This window comes from Anas acuta, chromosome 2 (genome assembly GCF_963932015.1).
Source record: "Anas acuta chromosome 2, bAnaAcu1.1, whole genome shotgun sequence".
Classification (NCBI taxonomy): Eukaryota; Metazoa; Chordata; class Aves; order Anseriformes; family Anatidae; genus Anas; species Anas acuta.
Genome location: NC_088980.1, coordinates 20001211 through 20020053, shown reverse-complemented (window position 1 = coordinate 20020053; position 18843 = coordinate 20001211).

Sequence of the window (18843 nt, the reverse complement as noted above, 5' to 3'; positions counted from 1 at the left end):
CTTTAATCACTTCTAATGTAATAACATCTCTTCAGCAAGGCCTGTTAATATCGGTTGTCACCAGCCACATTAATCAGCTGCACAGATGAATAAATTCTGAGAGAAAACAACAGCTGAATTGAATACAAGTGCTCACCAACTTTGTGTGGAACTACCTAAATTCTGATGTCTATGCTTAAAAAGTCTTCTGGTTCTACAGTGGCCAAGATAAGAATCAAAATTTCATGAAGAAGCACTGAATTTACTGTACCTGGAGAATTTGCGTCTCCTCCTCATGCACTGGCTTGGGCACAGAAGGAATTCTGCAGCTTGATTCAGACATAATGCAAAGTGGGTGTCCCGAGAAACCAATAGCAAAGTGATAGATCAGCTGCCCTGCACTGCTCCAGGCTGCTCTGTGCTCAGTCACAGTCAGTGGGATTCAAATGATTACCAATGCTTGTCTCCAATGTGAACACATTTGAGCTAGCCATCCTAGCCTCCTTCAGAGTCAATGCTTAATAGACTCCAGGGTGCAATTCTTCTCACCCTCAAGTAGACAACAAGAATAGGTCAGATGAATCTCACCCTGCAACTCTGCTTCTTGCATTGGCTGTGAAGAAAACCTTATGGTGATCAGCTCAGCTGAAGCTGATATCTGCAGGGGTGACTCCTAGAGCAGAGTTCATTTGATTAGGGCTTGGAGATAAAACTGGATCTGACTCATGCTCTGCTGCACTGGCAGCTGGAGGCCAGGTGGGAAACCTTAGGGCATATGAGCTATGTGTAAACACCCTAATCAAGCCCCAGCCTGAAGTAAGATAAATCTCATTTCCTTCTATGAAGGAGATCAGAGCTCCATGTACAATTTACCTGAGTTGATATTAGAGTCAGTTTTACAGTAATTCATGGACTAATAACAATATTTCTTCCCCAAATCTCAGGGAATGTCACATATAAATTTTGCATGTGGGGCCTAGATATTTAACTCCCCATTTCCAGCCCTCATGAGGATATAGGGGATCACAGTGCGAGCTAACCGGACTGCTGCTTCCAATGGTTTTATTGTTGTTGCTGTTTGTCATTTTTGTAATGTACAGGTGCCATGGAATGTGTATGTATTCTCTCTGCAGAAGACCATTTTAAATGACATTTTCAAAATTATTTGACTCAAATATTTTGAGAAAGGAAAAAGAAGGGTATGTTTAACAGTGTAAAGAAGGAGTAACACACACACACCAAAAATAAATAATAAATAAATAAATAAAACTAAGAGAGGCATTTATGTGTCAACTTCTATTTCCTGGCCATTAAAGTGATTTGAATTCAACAGATGCTCAGAGCCACTGCCTGGGACACAGACAACGATTCCCATCAGGAGTCCCTTTGAAAAAAAGTACCTCCCTCTTTCAGCTGCCATACTTAAATTTTAATTTAATTTGGACTCCTGTCCAAAGGAGATTCCTCAATTAACTGTATATTAGTTAATTCTATAGTGTCTTTTAGACACTATAAGCACTTTAGACACCTGGTTGCAAGCCCAATTCTGCAACTCTTTCATTGTACAGTCTTGGTAAGTCATTTGCCTTTTTAAATCATTTTACCCATTGGAAAAAAAAAAAAGTAGTACTACAGTCCACCTACCTATCTCATAAGGATGTTGTGTTGATTGATTGATAGACACAAAGCAGTAAGAACATATTCAAATGCTGAGTGATACTATTAGGGTAACCAGTTCTACATAATGGAGCAAGGGTCCACTGTATATGTTTAAAAGATTTGTTACTTGAATGCAATTAACATTAACATCACATTTTTTTAATGTTGAAATCAGAGTTGAACTTGATTTTCCCTAGCCTAGTAATTATGGCACCTTACTCACAGTATTTCCAGTAGCATTCTAACAACAAAATGTCAGACTACTGTGACCATACACTAAAACTAATTGCAAAAAAATGAGAAAGAGAATTGTGATAGTACTATTGATAATGCAGTTTATAATGTACACTCAGCTATTTCTACTGCATTCCAGTCCTGTGAGAAAATAAACCTTTACTTCTCTGCTACCTGATAGATCAAAATGACAGCATGAAACAGACCTTTGCTTATTAGTACAGACTGATCAAGCAGAGCATCAGAGTCAGGGAGCTGTAGCACTGAGGTGACATCTTAACAGTGATTTTACCTGGTACAGTAATTTTGTCTGTTTTCATTATAATGTTGTTGGTTCTTTCATATTTTATAGCATGATGTGAAAGCTGACACCTTCCTGACCACCATACGGTACTGCTTAAATTATCCTATTGCCTTAAAATAAATTTATGATTATTACTTTATCACATTTAAGCTAGTGTGGTAATTAGCACACTCTCAAAAGCCATCTCCATTTATTATCACAATAGGATGCAATGAGGCAGAAGCTGTGGAAACAGCCACCCAGAAAAGGCCTCCTCTTCTCTTCCTGGAATATTAATATTATAGCCAAAGGTCAAAAATTCTGGCTAGGAGAAAAAAAGAAAACAGTAATAGAATTTGGAGATTATTCTTTTTTATGCTCTCTATATTGGATTGTACCCAGTTTTGACACTTGGAATTTAACCAAATTTTGTTTCTCTGAATTGAACACAAGCTCCAATCTCAGATTGTCATGGTCATTGTTACGGATTGATATTTTCTGTCACTAATTATTTACCCTATAGACTCCAGTACCTATGACTGTCTCTAAAAATGCATTGTTATTTTAATAGTCACAATACTTTACTAAACCATGCTGGCCTTCTAGAGCTATTGAAATTTATTTTGACTCCACAAAACTTAAATTCAGGCCAGTATTTTCTCCCTGATGCCTAAAACATCGCTTGAAAGCTGCATTCTGCTGCAAAAGGGTTTAGCAGTTTTTGTGATTCATATTCTACACCTCATGACAGCTTTCCAAACCTCCCAGGACCCATGGCAGTGCTTTTATAGTGGTCTGAAAACTTCACGTTGGCCATAATAGCTGTCAGAGCACTGAGCTGCTGCCTGAGCTCCATGGCCAGCAAAGAATTATGTCAAAAGACCTTCATCCAGTGCAACACAGAATGCTGCTACTGATGATGAGACAAGGGAGGCTAACTCTGACCAGACTCCCCTTCTATATATTAGGTGAATATCAGAGTGATGAATTGGAGGAATTACAATGACAGGTTTTGAGTTTACAGAGGCATAGGATGCTCTTTCTTCACCCATTTGAAAAAGTCTGGCTGATAGAATGAAAGCTTTGAAGCTCATTCTGTCCTTTTTTCTGCCTGCTTCTCACCAAACCTTTAAAAGAAAAGAATGACTGAGTAGCATGCATCCAATTAAGTCATGTTTACAAATAATTTCTCACTATCAGCTCAGTTTTAATGATGATATATGATTGTTCTGGGGAGGCACAGTAAGTTTGATACTTTACATTTTGGACATAAAATCTATTATGGAGTTCTGGTGCTTTTATTAAACTGCAGTCTCTCTCAGAGAGAGAAACTCACTCAGCCCCTCTCAAGGGACCTTGTATATATTATGTTAATTTTAAATTTCTTTAAATATATTCAAATGTATGCACTTTGCTGGTTCTTGTGGACATAGCTTAACTGGGAAAAAAAGTCCTTCATAAATGATTCATGAGTACATGGCACTTGCTTGCTGGCATGCTGTAGGGGAGGGGAAAGGAAGAAGAACCCAGTGCTCTCTAAAAGGAAGCATCTTGCCCTCCCATGACCCAAAGTACAATATTTACTTGTTCTTGGACATGGGATGTCTGATACACAAAGGCTAACAACGACTGGGGAATTACATCACTACACTGATTATGGTAGATTTAAAATTAAGACAGGGAGCCTTCATCAGCACCAAAGACATTTTAGGTATGAGCCCATTCACTGAGCAGAAGGGGGAGGGGAGCACATGGGTGCTGGGATGGGAAAGTTGGGACTTCTCCCACACCGAGTGCCTGAGCATGTACAGAAACTGAATGAGTGAGGAGTTCTTACAGCTAATTCACCAGCCAAACGACAGCTCAATGGGTTGCTCCGATATATCAAGATGGTATGAAATTAGGAAATGTTGGTACTTCCTGCAGACCTGAATAGAAAGAAGCTTCCTGACACAGAAAGACAGAAGCAAATGTTGTAACAGGGCTAATAGTGGCTTTACAGGAGTGAAAAGACCTATTGAATATACACACACAAAAGCATAATTTAATGTGTAAAGTGTCTGTCTCTTGATGAATAGGTTAGGAACTCAATAGCAAAAAAAAAAAAAAAAAAATGCAAATGGCCATAAGATTTTTAAAGGGATAGAGGAATAAAGACTGAAAATAGCCTGTCTTTTTTCATTCTAATAGAGTTACCGTCATAGTTTTCCCATAAAGTCAAAGCTCTTTTATTGCTAATTGGGCTTGCTTGCAAAAAGCTTAGGCATTCAAACATGGTTTCATTTCCTTCCATAACCTCTCATTTTATAAAGCCATTGCACTCATTCATGAGTTCTTCTTTGATGAAGAGAATGTATTTAGATTCCAGTGGAAAAAATAAATACTGAAGGTAATGACTCTATTATTGCTAACAAGTTTATGCCAACAGGTAAAGAACCCAGAAGGGAAAGAACTGTCATCAGAGAGAAGGAAATACCTACCTGTTTGTCAACAGCTATAAACACAGCTGGCTCTATAATTTGTATTATTTCAGATCTGCACAGGAAATCAGGACATGTGCAAGCCAACATTTATATATTTTTTGTGTTCACATCTCTGCTGGCCCAAGCAAAAGAGGTTTACATGCTTATTTCTAAATATAGATCTTGAAAACAATGAACACTAACATGAAATGATACATTACTTACTTTTGAAGATATCTCTAATGCTTTTGCATTAACATATAGGGGTTATATAAAACAAGATGCAGCTATTGTTAATATGGAACATTTTTGTCCTGCAAGGCCATACATATAGAATAGATAAATACGTAATGACAGATCTTAATAAAACACATCCATTTCCTGTAACAGCCTGATAAGTTTGTTCAAGATAAAGCTGAAGTGAAAGGGCACCTTCCAGGTAGCCCAGGAAGTTTCTCTCTTTTAAGAAAACAAAGAAAAGTGGAGGTGTTTTTCACAAAAGGTTCAGTCTTCTAAATATGCAGGATATTTTTGTCCAGCAAATCAATGGCTAAAAAAATAATGTTCCTTAACATGAGCTCTAGAGAGTTTAAATTTCACTCTCAAGAGTTTGGCATGGGTATAGCTCAAGCAAAATCAAGCCCTGAAGTATCTTGTTTCTTGAGTCTCTCAAATCTTTGTTTCTACTTTCCCTCTTGGACATAATAAAGGAAACAGCCACCCACAACCTTCATTTTGGCAAGTACAGTCATCTCAGAATGCAATGCTTTCCCTAATGCCCATGAATCCCATTAAGTTTTGCTGATGCCAGAAATTGAATTATTGTTTATCTTTAAATGAGTACTTTACTTTATAATTTCTCTCATGTGTGCTAGAAGTACACAAAAGGAATGTCTGCTGGAGTCCCTGTGGTTAGGTAAACATACCCAAGTTAACCTTGACGTAGCTAAATCAGTATTGACAACCATGGTAGCAGAGAGCTCAGCACAGCAAAACATTAGCTCTTACCTGACTCCTTAAGCAGGTTTTATTTAGCACCCTACAGCTTTGCCATTGCCAGGATCCAGGCTACTTATAAGATATCCCAAATACCCAAGCTGCACAGCAAAATATCCTGTATTTAGCTTAAGAATCCTAACAAACTTCCTTCAAAAAATAAGTTACATGCTTTATAGAGTAAAAACAAGCCAAAATCTTGTCAGATGAAATTGAATTCTAATGGTTATGTTGCTACTTCAACACAAAATTTAAAATTTTTACTAAAAACCGGATATCCAAATCAGAAGCCATGGTGTGTCTCAGGTCTCATCTACATGAAACACATGTACTGTGTTAGTGACATTACAATTTCCAGTGAACCACCACACTACTACACAGCTTCCTATATGTCTAAATTGGATGAAATGAAACTGGTGTTAGCTACATAGAAAGATTGGTTTTAACTACTCCTATTTCTATTGCATGTATGTGTGCGGTTCTTAACCAAGGCTGAAACTTTATTGCTCTTTATTGTAAATACCCTAAGTAATAGGGGAAAAAAAAAAAAAGAAAAAAAAAGAAAAGAAAAGAAAAGAAAAGAAAAAAAAAAAAAAAAAAAAAAAAAACAAGAAAGAAAGAAAGAAAGAAAGAAAGAAAGGTCCTAAAAAAGAAATAGAAAAGTGAAAATGCTACAGTGTCATTGGAGAATGATTTTCTACCCAGACATTTTTCTCCTACTTATAAGCTCTGATGTGTTTTTTGCTCTTTTCTGTCTGACTTCTAGTACTACCTAGTGGCTTGCATTGATCAGCCATGCCAGGACGTGGAATGGGGAATTGTTCAAGGTCAAGACTAACTTCCTTTGCTTGTGGGCAAATTTTAGTTTTGCTCAGTTGCTGGAACTGGTTCACTGTATGACAGTACAGATACTTCTACTGGCATCACAGTAAGGACATGGGGGTGGGAATGAATGACTAGATGGGCAGGGCCAGTTCCATTTCTTGTTGGCAGCAGTATATCATGTCAGAACCCACACAACTGCAGTTTCAGAATTAAATTCTAAACAGCAAAGTCCTAGATGGATTTTAATTTATCTTTTATCATGAGGTAGGCATATCTATATATATATATATGTATACACAAATACCTGTATACACTTTCAAAAAGCTGAAGCAACAACATCTAAACAACAATTAAAGCAGAATTTTTTCTACAGAACATGCTTAAAAGTGGTGATATTGACAGCCATCATCCCATAAAAGCAAGCAAAAGGATCAAACTTCCTTCCATAATATTCTTTCAGTAGTTGATCATGTTATAACCACTTGGTAATTTCAAATGAAAGTTAAAAGACATAGACATAGTCATGGAGGAATTTGTTTTGCTTCCATGACATATACTACAAAAAAAAAAAAAAAAAAAAAAAAAAAAAAAAAAAAAAAGAGTGACTCAGTTACCAATAAGCTATGAATAAATTGTGATTCTTCTCCAAATTCTCAGTATTTCTTCCAAGGGAGGGTTGACATAAGATACATAAGATACTTCTGATCTTAGGTTTCCAAATATACTTTGGCATTGCCTTTTACTTTTTAGTGTTTTTAGTATAATTTTTTACTTTGTAAGTGAACAGCATAGATCACGCATCTTGCTATATTCAGGACAGAAATAGGGATTCATGAACCCTGATATATATATAAAATTGATTCTTTTTATATGCCATTATAGACATTGTGTTTAAAATCTGATGAATAGTGCTGCTAGTAAAATCTCAGCCAAAATGTAAACGTATGATTCATTTCAAAACAAATTCTCTCTATGAATACAATGAAGCATTGAATACTTCGAATCAAGAAATAGAAGAGTTTTCTATGGGCCCAAAAATTCCTTTAAATTCTGGGCCTGAAAATTCATTACCATCTCCGATAGCTATTCAGTGATTACAATGTTTTCAGCCGGAGAAGCAAGAGGTGAAGCGTGAGCTTTGCAGTGCAACTTCAAAACACTTGTCACATCCTCATTGAATTCTGCTACATGGAGCCAACAAGGGTTACTGCATGAATTCCACTAAATTGTTTGACAGGTGATGTTTGAAGATCTTGGGGAAAATAAATAAATAAGTAAATGAATGACTGACAGGAAAGAAAGAAAAAGAAAGAAAAAAAAATCAGGGGGAAAACCATCACAAGCACATTTCAACAAGACACATACATGTTCTATTGTTCCATTTTCTCTCCTTTCTTCCACCTGTCACTTCTCGAAGAGCTGAAAGCTGGGGTTGACTGAGCAAATCACTTGTCTGCTTGCTCAGGAAGAGCTTTTCAAACACATACAAAAACTGGAGAAATAGTCACTAAAATCTCCAAGAAACATATCCAAGTTTTCACTGCTAAAATCAATATTGTTTCATTCAGACTTATTTATATAGTTAATGCAACGTGGCCAGCAGGGTGAGGGAGGGGATTCTTCCCCTCTGCTCTGCTCTCATAAGACACCACCTGGAGTGCTGTGTTGAGCTGTGGGGCCCCCCAGCACAAGAAGGTCATCGACTATGAGTCTAGAGGAATGAGTCTAGAGGAGGGCCAAGAGGATGATCAAGGGGCTGGAGCACCTCTCTTGTGAAGGCAGGCTGAGGGAGTTGGGATAGTTCAGCCTGGGGAAGAGAAGCATCTGGGGAGACCTTACAGCGGAGACCTTACAGTGGCCTGCCTACAGGAAAGCTGGGGAGGGACTCTGTCAGGGAGTTTGGTGATAGGACAATGTTTTTTTTTGGTGACAAGGAGCAATGGTTTTAAACTGAAAAAAAAAAAAAATAGATTTAGATTAGATATTAGGAAGAAATTATTTTTTATGTGGGTGGTGAAACTCTGGAGCAGGTTGCCCAGAGAAGCTGTGGATGCTCCATCCCTGGAGGTGCTCAAGGACAGAATGGATGGGGCTTTGAGCAACCTGGGCTGGTGGGAGGTGTCCCTGCCACTGCAGGGGAGTTGGAACTGGATGATCTTTGAGGTCCCTTTCAACCCAAAACATCTATGATTCTGTGATTCTATGATTTCTAAGATGTACACCACTATTGAAGCAAAATTCATAAAAAGATCTCTGTGGATTACTTGTTTCTTAGAAAATGCACCAGACAGACATCTTGGGACCCAGCAGCAATTCTGACATAATACGGCACTGAGCAGCCCAAAGTTATACCTGGACTCTATGTAGCATACCAGAATTATATGCCATCAGAACCAGTGTCCACTCCAATGAAACCAAGAAATTATTATAAAAATAAAAATAAATAATAATAATTAAAAAAAAAAAAGAATTATGAAAATAGGAAGTAATGATGTAAACACAGACTGGGGCAGGACATGAGGAATGGTGCTCCTCCTGTTCCAAAATGTGCCTTCAAAGCATGTGTACAGTTTTAATGACTTGATTTCATGCATGGCAGAACATTACTCTTCAGCACTGTGTGTCAAGACCTTTGAATAAGCCAGCAACAGAAGATGATCCTTTACTTAGTCACCATCCATTGCTCCTACAGCATGGACAGACGGTGGAGAAATATTCTTCATTTGAGCAATGACAGAATGTCTGTAAAACTGTCTGGTTTAAAAGCTTTCTGGGACAAAACTTGTTTTTCCTTGAGAGGATAAACAGCTGCTACATTTAAACCAGCTTGTGTTCATTAGCTAATGTCCAGCTGTGAGATGTGCTGAACTTCAGCACTAAGCAGTCATTAGTTGAACATAATTTACAAACACTCAGTAAATACAGCAATTTTTATCATAAATCTTCCACTGAAGCTCCATGTCTCCTGTGTTTTCAGAGGCATGAGGTCAGAAACAACTTGTACAATATGTCATGACAAAGATGATCAACGTACAAGAATGGATTGGATCTAGCAGTACCAGCAGTCCCGTCAAACATAGGTTAATAAACACTAACAACTAAAACTTGAGAAAGAAAACAAACTACCGTTGAAAGACGAAACAGAGGAATTATTTCAATGACAGACATTTCCTCATAGATCATGAATTAAGTCATCATCAAAGTAGTTGGAAAGGGTCCTGATCATATTGTGTAAATAATGTACAAAGTTTAAAAATTACTTCTGTAATGTTAGCACATTTCCTGTGGGACTGGATCACATTGCAAAGGAAGCATATTTAACCCTGGGTTACCCAGCAGGTAACTGGACTTTAAAGTATTATGACATGCAAAATAATTTTATTTTAGTATCCAGCCCTCCTATATCCAGTAATGTTATTTTATTATTATTTATTTTAATGCAAGTGTCTCTATAGCATCTTGGTAATGACCTAGCTATAAACAAAATAAAAAATCTGGGATTAAACTCAAGCTCTCATATCTTTTTCTCTGTTCTTTATTACATTCACAAAACACAGTGAAGGAATCCAGCAATTCTACAATCAGAATTAATTAGGTAAATTGTTGCCTGCAGAGAAAAAAAAAAAATGCAAGCTGAAAGCAGTTTTTGAATTCTTACTAGGAAGATTATGTAGGAATAGATAGTTGTTATGACTGAAAAAGAGAATACTTAGAAAATTTTCAAAAATGCATCCCAGTGGTATTTAGACTAAAGAGCTAAGGGTACAATTAAGGAATTTAATGAACCACAAGCAATTTATTTCAAAAATTCAAAGCAGTGGAGATTCCATAAAAGGAACTATACCATCTACACACAAGGCTTGGAAAAGGGCAATCATGGCAACTAGCCACTTAGCAGCCACTTTATTACACTCCCAAATAAAGGAGAGGAATCTGCATGGGGCTACGCAGAAAGTTGGGAGAAGAGGAATTTCAATGCAGAGCTTCCCAGAGGCCCATTCCCTTGAGGCTAGAGCCAGTCTTCAATTCTGCTCGGAGAGCTGAAGCCACACAGCCATATCTAGACTTCCACATTAGCCTGAGTTTGAATTCACTGTAATCCCAAATGCTCTGATTATCAGTGTTATTTTTCCATGGCAACGTTCTCCAGCCTTAGTCTGGAGCACATCAACTGGTTCTTCAAGGCCAGGAAACACAGGTGTAGGGTAGAGCCACAGAGGTACATGCACGTAAGGCAGAACTGGCACAAGCAGGATGTGGTGTCCCTGATGAAGGTGAAAGAAAGCAGTAAAGGAAAATAAATTTTGTAGAAGAATATAGAATAACCAAGTGGTGCTATAAGAGCAGCAGATTTCCTAAAAAGGCCCAAGGGGAGCAGCAGCAAAGCCTTAGCAGTGCCTGATGGAGGAGATGCTGATGATGTTCTTCTCTCCTTTGCAGTCATGGAGCTCAGAAATGTAGTTCTCCTTCATCCTGGGCTTCTGCTGAAGCTGCCTTTTAATCATCACATCCATTTTAGGCAATGAGAGAAACAAAGAGAAAAGGAGGAAATTCAGGGAAATGAAATGCAAACAGGGAAATGAATTGCAACTAGCATACAAATGCATTTTTAAGGAAATAATAAATTTGGCAACTGCAGAAGAGAGATTAAAGTTATATTCATGTAGAAAGCACCTACATAAAGACAAGGCAAAGGAACTGCTATATCATGTCAGCAATATAGTTCAGTAGGTAATATGAAGAAATCAAATATTTAAGGAACATCAGTCAGGGATGACTCTGATGGTCAGATCCTAACAGGTTGGAAAAAAATATCCTCATATCTGACCTGGAACATTCCAAGCTAGGCTCAGGAATGGACTTAGAAACACGAAAGGCAGCAGGGCAGCATCCTCTACTCACCTCTGCGTTGTCTTCAGCTGAGCAGAGCCCCCACTGCTTCAAGGCAAGTTTCTACCATCTGCTGGCACAATTGTGTTATAAAAACAAAATAGCAAGACTTTAAACAGTCTTGAGTAAACTACCTTGCACAGAAAAATAAGGTCTCCTAATTAAACACTGATTTGCAAATTCACCTGTATATGTGTGTTTGTAAGTAAATGTATGTACCCACACACACATGCAGAGAAATAGTTTGCATTTACCTATTGACAACTGAACCCCTTACAATAGGAGGCATAATGCATAAGCTTATTCTCATGTTAATTCCATTAATTTCAATCCAATTACAATGAAGCAGCAACAAAGTTTTCATGAAATACCATGTCCACACAAAGCTTAAGCTCTTATCTTGCATATTTTAAAATTTTGGATGAATCCAAATAGGATGATTTTGAAGCTGGTATTGCCTGAGCAACAAAGTACTATGTTAAGTCCAAGTCCAGACAGCAATAAAAATTCTTTTTTAATTGAATTATTTGAAATTAAATTACTGTTTTTATTTCTAGCACTTGTGTTTTGTCTTTAAATTAAAAAAAAAAAAAAAATGTATCAAAGATATTAATTTATTTTGAATTAAATTTGGAGCAGATTAGGTAATGAAGATGCAGCATGTGTCATAGCAAGGAGAGGTTTGGGGATGAAAATCCTGTCTTTATACTGATAATTGTCTCCACAGCAGATTAATTTGTCTTAATAGCATAATGAAACTTCTGCTCCTGTAGCATCTCTTACTGCAGCTTTTCCTTGATCATGCCTCTGGCACTGGCTCTCTTCTTGCAGTTGTATACAGTATTTTGTACACGTTTAACTCATCAAACTTCTTAGACATTACCATAGTCACCACCAAAAATTTCTAAGTCATTATCACTGTTCAGCGAGAATGCAGGCATTTTTAACTACTACCTTTAAGCACTACAATATCTGGTGCCAACTTGCTTAAGTGTTGAATTGTGAAAGCTGAATGGCTCATCTCATCAGAACCAGTTAAAAAAAAAAAAAAAAAGTAAATAAAAGAATAAAATATGAAAACACATTTTTATTCCCTAGTTATTCATGCACAATACAGAGCAGATTTTGCATTCAATTTGTATTGCCAAAGCCTTTTGATTTTATGTAGAACTGTGAGTTTTCTTTCTAATTAAGTATACAGTACAATTTAATTTAAAACACAATTAACATACCCATTTATGCACATAACAAGATAGTTACTGGACTATGTCCTGCTGCTAATTCTTATCATTCATAAAGATAATTTCTATCTTAAATTATGAATTATGCAGACTTTTTAATGGTGCACATCTGCCCCCTTGTGTCAGTTTTGCATGAATGTCTTTTTTATTGCTATGGGAACTACTCAAGTTATGGTTTCCCCGGTCCTTCAAGGCTGTTTTTAAAGCTCACATGCAAGTATTTTGCTACTCAATTTCCCATTCAGCCTACAAGAGAAAAGAGGAAAGGAGATATTATATGTCTTGATTTCAGCTCCTGGGCATTCTCTTCTAAAACTGTGGAGAGAAGTAGAAAAATGCAAACTGCTTACATAGCTATCAGTGGTGGGTGTATCGGGAGCATTACAGCAAACAACCATGGCCAGTGGCAGTTGCTGTACATCTTTGGCACCAATTGCTGTAGCTGCACAAAGTGAGGAGACCTTTGCTCCCATCACAGCAGGAAGCTGCCCAAATAAAAGAAGAGATGGACAAATTTGCTTGGCAGCTCAACAGAGAGAAAATAAAATCAATGAAGGCTGGTTTTCAGGGAAATCCTAATATGCATGGCAAACTGTAGGTCAAGGGAAGCATTGAGTGCTTTCAAGGGTAATTTCATATGAAGTAAAAATTAATAAATTTTACTCCAAAAAAAATGCTCCTTCTGTTCCTTTGGTGTTTTTTTCTCAGTTGTAAGCCATGGTCTGGAGACGAGAATATAATAATAACGATAATGAGTGCCCATATATCCACTTAGCACAAATGGTCCTTGAGCAGCCACCACTCTTCTGTGTCCTCTGCAAGTGAGAGCAAGTGCTGGAGCTTGTTTGAGAGCACCTTAGACCAACACAGCTCACAGGGGACATCCTGCTCTGTGACTCCCCCATAGCTGTGCTCCCAGCTCCAGACAACACATCCTAGCACCCCTCCTGCCACAACTACTGGAAGACAGAAGCATCTGGACAGGCTGTGGCTGAAAGCACAACACGGACACAACCTTGCACATCACCAGTGCTCCTTCAGGAGATCAGTAATGTGCTGCCTGAGATAAAAAATACACAGTGATTTATAAATAGCAACTTGCAGAAATATATATATATATACACGTGTATATATTTACATATACATATATATTTACATATGCATATATACATACATATATATATATATATATATATATATATATATACATATTTACATATACATATATGTATGTATGTATGTATATAGAAAAGATAAGGTGGGCTCAGATTCATTGCTGTGTGCTTCACACTCACCTGGCTGAATACTTGCAGTTTCTGAGAAAAGTGCCCATGAGGCCACCTACTCTTGGTGACTCACTTTTTCCAGGGGGGACCATTCCTGCTTGAGGATTTCCTGTCTGTTGAAGGTCAATGGGAGTATCCTACTGCCTATTCCACAGAACAGGATTTAATAATGAATGATGGTATGTGTCCGGCCACACAGGACATACTTAGCCAGAGCTATGTGCTATATACCGTCCCTGTGCCCTTGAAACAACAAAGTGACACCGTAGTAAGACAGATTGTCCATATTATTTAAACTTGTTTGTTTTCTGAAATACTACCTGTTTAAAAAAAATTAAGTAAATAAATAAATAAATAAATAGGGAGAGAGAGAGAGAGAGAGAGAGAGATGACTTTCATGCCTTTAAGGGAAAATTTCAAGCAAACAGCTTTCCTTTAGATCATACCCGGCCATTTCATTTAATTTCATAAGCCTGACAGGTATATTACCAATATTTTTGTCATCTGAAACCTAAAAAGCCAATGAAAAAGGTAAGGAAGGAAAGGAGGAGGAAAGAGGACCAATTTCTACAAAGAGAAATTTTGAAAGTTCAGTGCTGTTTTTTGGTTTGGTTTGGCGTTTTTCACTGTTACAATGTGAGAATGTCAAAAGTTCATTTTCCCCATAATACAGCAAAAAGGTGGGAAGAAAGATGTCTAACCAATGGGGAAGGACACAGGTTACTTGGCATTTAGAGGCTAAGGGAAGCACTGATACCTAAGATGACATTTTGCATTTCACTCTTCATAAAACTTCACAAAGCTATAGCTGCACTAAACCCCAGAAGTCTTTATTGCCTTCCAAAAAAGCTGCCAGACATGAAGCCATTGGCAGATGGAGAGCACAGTAACTCCTATTTGTTATTTCCAGTATTTAATTTTCCATACTATCAACAGTTTGCGCCTTATTTCTCACTTAAATTCCTATTCCAGCATTAATTATTCTAAAAGTTTTACCCTTTGAATACAGAGGACAAGCAAAGGATGCAGATAAAACATACTTCACCACAAAGTTCAAGTACAAGCTTACATTTTTGTGGGCAGTAATCAATACCTAACTCATTTTATTTGCTAATCTTTCCCTCCCCATTGAAATAGTAAACACAACTTGCATGTCTGCATATCTGCAAATAGAATTTGTGTCATTTGACTTATTTTTTAAAACAATTTCTTTCAGACTTATGTTGTTTTAAATTGCTCTTATCTATTTTATTCGGGCCTGTTTCCTTATCATCACACACTGAACGAATAGATGATGAAATCAACTTCATTAGAGTTTAAATGTTTTTTGGTTTAACAGTTCCCATACCAAAAGTATTATGAGATTATAATGGAATATCACCTACATCATAGATATAGTTGATATTCAGGAAAATATCAGGAGAATATCACCTACATCTCCTACAACAGAAGATGAATTGGGCTATTGACTGTACATGGACTGGTTTTAATAAAGCTGGACAAAGTAAAGCACCTAATAGTAAAAAGGACCACAAAGATAATGGTATTTAGATGTCTAAAGCTGGAGCCTGTAAATATTATCTTTATCCACAGAAGTCCACATGCCACCAAGCAGTTTCATCTCACAGAAAAAAAAAAAAAAGGTCTTTCAGAACATGACTAGGGAACTAGGGTACATATTTCTATCTCTTTTAATCCATTCAGATCCTCCCCCAGGATTTATTTGCTCTTCTCACTGTCAAAAGAGTTTTGATAATTATCTTGTTCAAGAACAATGTCCTAAATGCCAAGCCATAGAGAATTCAAAACTGACAGCCATTTCACTGATGCTGTCCCATTTTATATAGCCTAATTAAATATTACTTAGATTAAAGGGATGGAAGAGTCAACATAGCTCTAGCCCAGTTGTCAGATAAGTTGTCAGGTTTAAGGATGAACAAAATGCTGACAATTCCTAATTCACTGATTTTTTCACTAGGTTATAGTTAAGTCTTCAGAGGATGATGATTTCTTTAAAGCACAGTGGAGCATTAAAATGTTGAATGAAATTTCCAGCATCACAGTGGAACCAATCCTGCCAATTTCAGACATGATTTTAAAATCCCACTTGTCTCTCATCTCCACAGTTCTGAACCTAAATATGTTATAAAAGTTGTGCCCTCTACCTTGTTTTTGCCTCAGCTGAACACACAGCATGATACAGACAAGAAATCTGGCAGACTAAGAAACCTTGATCTGGACTAAGAAACAGGGTCCTCTGTACTCTGATAGTATCATCCATCCTCTCAACATTACTTTCCAAAACCAGATAATAAAAACTGTTCAGTCCTGTTCAGAACCCTTCAGTGCATATTTATACAGAATTAAAATGAGAAAAAAGCTATTTAAAATAAACCAATGCACAAACTAGGTAGGCTTGTTCCACCTACCTTATTAAGTTCTAGTCCAGTTGTAGGATCCACTTGGTCATCAGGGTTGCAGCACATTGTAATAAGACATGAGAAGACATATTTTTATTTAACACCAAAAAAAAAAAAAAAAAAGTATATTTCTCAGACAAGATTTGTGTAACCCTAAAATATACAGTCCCAGCAACAGTATTTACAGAAGGAAAATTTTTAGGGTCATAGGACTGTGTGTACACCAGGGATCATACACATGTGTACACCTTGGAGACCAGATTAGTTTGATTGTGACCAGTGAATGTGCCTTTATTTTTGAGTCCTTCTGAACCAGCTCAGATCACAGTTCTGGCCTTCTTGTAGGAGGCTGAATACATCCTGCATGCATCCATGATTTCTTAGAACCAATATGGCAGTGCTGGAAAAAAGAAGAAATACTTAAAACAAGAAAAAATATGTATCTAGACTGACAGAAGGCCCATCCATTAACAGGTTTGATATATCCTTCTGGCTTGGCTGTCATACCTTGAGAAGCAGAAGAAAGCAGTAGAACAAAAAAAAAAAAAAAAAAAAAGTAACCATTTAAAACAGCATCTGCCCAAAAGCAGCTGCAGTGGCATGTAGTTGACATCTGGAACATAAACCAAGTTGCAAAGTTGCAACTTTACTAATCTCACAGAGTGCTGGTACCTCAATGACAGATACTTCTTGCGAAGAAGCAATGAGCTGAGAAACCTCTCACAGTAGTCATTGTTAGGTGTTTGCTCTAATATTCAGATTGTAGCTATTGCCACTGTAGCACATGTCCTCCCTTTCATAATAATCATAGCTGTGCAACAGAGCACCATGGCCAGTTGCATTGGGCAGGGAATAAGTTACTTATTTTGGAATGTTGCTTGAGGGTGGAAAAAAGGGCGTTGGGATGGGAGACTATTTCACAGGCATTAGTTAGCATAGCAATGAAGACAAAGTTATTTGAAGTACTCCAATATTTCTGGTCTTTTTCCCCTCTCACAACGGTAATTGACACAAGGCATGCAATGCTGAAAACGGGAAGAGCAAAATAATTTTAGAGGGTTTTGAGGGTCAACAGAAATTGCAGAGGATGAAAGTAAAAGTTCATTTAAGTAACAGGACCTTGGAAAAAATAGGAATTGAAAGTGTAATTCTAAAATGCTGGGTTCTAAGACCTTTTTCCTGCCCTTGAATCTATTCTTTCTACTAAAGATTACTCTGTCTAACAACACAATAAGTCATGCCATGAGGAACAGCTCTCACATTATTTTTTTAAGCAGTCAGAAGGAAAGATAAAGGTTGGAACTGCAAGCAAGCCAAATGTCAACCCAAATGCCTAGTCTGACATTGTCTGGTTGTTTGCTCTACCTTGCACATGGTTTCCCAAAACTACCCAATCTACTTTATCCACTTCTGTGATAGAGGAATTGCCACACAGCAAATTAGTTGCTGCACAGCTGCACAGCTAATTAGTTGATTATAAATGATTGTCATCTAATTCTTGTATTTGTTTTGAACTGCTGAAGTAGAAATGAAAAACACAGGCTGTTGAATAGGGTCACTCAAATAAATAAATGAACTCAGTTCACAGTTAAACCACTTGCCATCAAGACCTTATACACCATTTATCCCATCTAACTTGAGATATCCACAATGTGTAATAGCTGCAGTCATCAAGGTCTACCTTAACAATCTCTTAGAGCCTAATTCATCATCATTTTTAGATACATGCTTCCTAAGGTCAGTGCAAGCCATGAAAATGAAAGATATCAATGTCATCCTGAGTCAAGGAAAATACAAATGCGGAAAAAAATGTTTACTTTATAATGGCATACTTATTTATAGAAAGGTTGAATCTAAGAGACATCCCATCTGATGAATTCAGAACTAGCAGAAGTAGGAACTGAAAGGTCCCAGTAAGGAGGATAGTGCCTAACACAGCCTCTGCAGTGAGCAACACACAACACCTATAGGGCATGAGATCTGTGGTCAAACACTGATGGACAGAGAAAGACTCCTGAATCAAGAGTTCAGCCCAAACAAGAGATAACAAAGAAAATATAACGAAGATGCTAATCCTCTGAAGAATAGAATAAACAAAAACTGGTTTGGGCATTGATAAGACTGAAAAATCTGATATCCCTCTTTCCTGAAAGTAGTGTCTGAGCTCAGAAGAATAAAAGAACCTGAAGCAAGGAAGAGCAATGGGACAATGAAAGCACGGTCAAGAGGACTCTTCACAGAGAATTGTTAATAGCTGAGCCAACAGAAAACTAACACCCTTTAGGGTAAATGGGCATGTGTTGACCCTCTGTTCAAAAATCTTGACAGGAGAACAGTTAGCTGAATCATTCTAAAATTTTGATCCTGAGTGCAGAAACTATAGACACCACAGAGTGGTCTGACGGCCTGACTAGAGAAGCCCCAAGCCCACTGGGTTTGGTGACAGAGATATCAGAGCCTGGCTGAAAGAAGAGGAGGCAAAAGGCCAAGAGGCACAGTGACACCAATGTACAACTGCTGGAGGAGAAGGGGAGAATTGGGAGATGAGTGCCAAATGTTGTTTTGATG